Genomic DNA, 3,794 nt, shown 5'->3' with positions numbered 1-3,794 from the left:
TGTACTAGAAGAGTTTTGCGGCGATTTTGTTGTCCTTACCTTGAGAGTTTCACGATGTCGACTCACTCGCTTGCAACAGGAACTAGCACCCTTTGCATTAATTTTGTATATATCACTATTACATGTACAATATACACAATTAGTCCAAAACTTGAGATCTCGGTTGCGTGTTGTCTTGTTCAGAGCTTTTCACATACACACTTGTTGAATGTTGAATGTCGACATATCTGCCGACCCTTCCCCCTTCTCATCGAGTCTTTCTCCCCACCCTCGGTACGAGGACAAGGACAACATGAAATTAAAATTGCGGAACACGCGGTGATTTAAATCAAAAGAAATTAAGAAAGAAACGCAAACACTAATATTTACATTTTTTTGGCATTCAGTGTACTTTTCAATATGGAATATACTGACCATATGGTTTAATTTTATTAATTTTATGTTCGAAATATGCAGTAATACCGCTTCGGATACTATTTAAATTTTCTTCGAACTACACCACCCTTTGAATTCGTTGTAGGAAATCTCGTACTGTCTCGACGATTTTTGGGGATTAATTGTGAAACAAGCACTTTGTACAGCTTCCAATACTTTCACTGGTAAATGCTCGTCTTCACTTTCCGAGCTCATTTTCAATTAAACACTCTTAGAACTCTACTCTACTTTTTCAAATAACTAATTTTTTATTGTTTATTAGGTTGCTATCGTTATGTTAGGCACCGCACCTAAACCGTCTTGATTCAAACACGGTTCAAACGATTTCAAATATAAATTAAATTGTTGTGTATAGCACAATTGTCTTATTTTATTACAGTGTTCGAAAAAATATTGTTTGCATCTTAAACGCGATATACTTTTGCGTTCTCGAATGGATATTTTGCCTCGCATAATCATGATTTGTTTTTGGAAAGTTAAAAAAAAATCCTAAATACACAATAATAAGAATTATCTGTGTTTCTTTCTACGAACTCGAAATGCCAACAAATACTCATCCTTTCAGAGTGGTCATTGAATTAATGATAAATTATTGTCTTTATACGACTAATAGTTTTTATACTCGAAAGTAGACGCACGTATACATTATAATATTTATTATACTAATGCACTGTTGCGGGACGGAAAAACGTTAATGGTGTTGGTATATCGCAACGAACACATAATATAAAATTACTGTAACTGTAATTTTTTGCCGTCGCGTGTAATTACTATGGAATTGAAATTAATTTATGAATTGTGTAGCGTTTTATTTATCCGGCTGTAACGCATGTCGTGTCTGTTTTTGTCGCTTTTATTAATTTTTTATGTTAATTGCATTAAAATTACGGCCGCCCCAGTGCATTCGTTTCGCGAATATGTGAATTTATACTCATACGCAACGTCAAAAATATCTGCGTAATGTATGATAATAATTACATATTTTAATATTGTGTCCCTGCGTTCAAGAGATAATGACAATTAAAATTATATGACTGTTCAGCTCGTGTAGTGGTTTTAAAAATATAATATCTGTGGAAAAATATTATTTAAAAAATAAATGTAAATCATCCATAGCGAAACAAAAAAAAATTTTTTCGAGAAACTGATGTTGACATTTTAATTTTATTATGAAAAAAGACACTTTAGTTAATTAGAATGGAAAGGGCTATTTTGTTTTAGAACATACAAAATTGTTTTTTCTTGTTAAAAAACTCTTTAAAAGTTATAAGCAATATCGTTACACATTAGCAGTGGAAAGATCAAGGAGTCCTTGGAAAATAATTGAATTTCGTTGTTTAAGGTGCATAAATGTCACAAAATACTTGTCATTACTCAATACGAACGTCAAACGTATAATTTTGTGCTTACAAAGTGTTTTCTCATTAAGAAAAAGTTGATATGTTGCTAATTTACGGCGAGTCACAAAAAAATTCAAGAGTTAGAGTTAGAGAGGTAGAGTTACATCGAAAAAGGTATCCAGAGCGCCTCATTCCTGATCATAGAACCTTTACAAGATTGGAGGCGACCTTGCGACGAAATGAAGATGCGTTTTCGTGTTCGGAAAAATCAAATAATTGACCGAAGGGTAAGAAACAATGTTAATACAACTAGACTGTTACACTCAAACAACAAATTCCACGAAATTCTATACGGCTGTCTAGCCAGGAATTGAATTTGGATAAATCAGCCGTTCAACGAATTTTAAAGACCAATGGGTATCATGAGTACAAAATTTACAATTTAGAGTATTTGCTTGAGCGTCACGTTGAAAACAGACTTAATTTTATAGCTCAAATTGTAGTAAATGTAGAAACTTTTGATGGGAACCTTTTTCGCCGCGTTCTTTGGACGGACGAAAGTCGATTTGTCAGTAATGATTGGCCAAACAGGTGCAACGAACACTACTAGTCTATTGAAAATCCCCACATTGTAAATCTAGTCCTAAACCAAGGCCATTTTGGAGCAAATTAGGCCTTATTTTTATGAACATTCATGAACAGCGTGATTTACCTACAAGAAGAACTTCCTGGACTTCTGGAGAATGTGCCTTCGCAGCTAAGGGGAAACCTATGGTTTCAGCACGACGGGGCTCCACCCCACAAGATCAGATTTGTGCAGCAATATTCAGATAACATTTTCCCAGAAAAATGGATTGGTCTTAATGGACTTATTCAGTGGCCCGCAAAGTCTCCAGATCTAACACCCATCTATTTTTTTAAGGGGGCTTTTAATTGATAAGGTTTGCAAACACATTCGCGAGATATTAATCATTTGAAGGAAAAAATCACAAACGCTTGTAATGAGTTAAACGGCGAAATGTTAATAAACGCAGCCCACAAAGAAGAAAGGCGAAGATTGGAATGTCTTGAAATGAAAGGAGGTCATATAGAGAATAGATTGTAAGATGTATGTAGTATGAAAGCGTTTGCCTCTTTTTTTATGTTTAGTTATTGTTATCATCATCTTTTGTTTTAACTGTAATAAAGAATTATCTAGTTTAATCCGTTTATTTATTCTTAACTACATTTATGCACTTTAAACAACGAACATTCAATTATTTTCCAACGACTACTTCATCCTCCCACCGTTCATGTGATTTTTAAGTGGTATTTTTTTTTAAACACTTTAGTACAATATTGCTTATAACTTTTAAACGGGAAATAATACACAAAAATGTCTCTAATAAAAGTTTATTAGAAAAAAGAGAGCTTTTTAACAGAAAAAAAAATTGGGTGTACCCTGTACAATATAAAATTAAGTCCTTTTTTTCCTGAAAACCTATGCTCCTAGCGATGTCAACTAAAAACCAGTATTTAATATCAGAAATTGCCGATGTAAACTTAATTTGACATTATATTCCCTTATATTTTATGTGGGTTACGTAGAAGAATAATATTTTTTCTTTTAAATAAAATAGGGTTGAGATGACGTACTGGAGCTGGTAATGCATTAAAAAACTGGATGCCCAGATATGATGTGTCATTACGTGTTTTACTTAAGCGATGAAAGTTCCAGTTTATGTCATTTTTGTTTCTAGTATTATGAAAGTGGATTTGGCTACGGACAGTAAACGACTCTTCATTTTTTTTTACGTACAAAAGACACAGTATGTAGGTATATGGTAATGTTAAAATACCAAGTTTCTTAAACTGTGCTCTGCAGTCATCTTTAAACCCGAGATTATGCGAATGGCTTTTCTTTGAGTAGCAAAAACGGTATCAGCTGAAGGTGAATGACCCCAAATCAGGATTGCATAGGATATTTGGGAGTGAATAAGGCTATGATAAGCAGTAATTAACGTTTTTTGAGATATTTTG

The sequence above is a fragment of the Anoplophora glabripennis genome, unplaced genomic scaffold (genome assembly GCF_000390285.2).
Source record: "Anoplophora glabripennis isolate ALB-LARVAE unplaced genomic scaffold, Agla_2.0 scaffold538, whole genome shotgun sequence".
Taxonomy (NCBI): domain Eukaryota; kingdom Metazoa; phylum Arthropoda; class Insecta; order Coleoptera; family Cerambycidae; genus Anoplophora; species Anoplophora glabripennis.
This window is presented reverse-complemented; position numbering follows the sequence as displayed.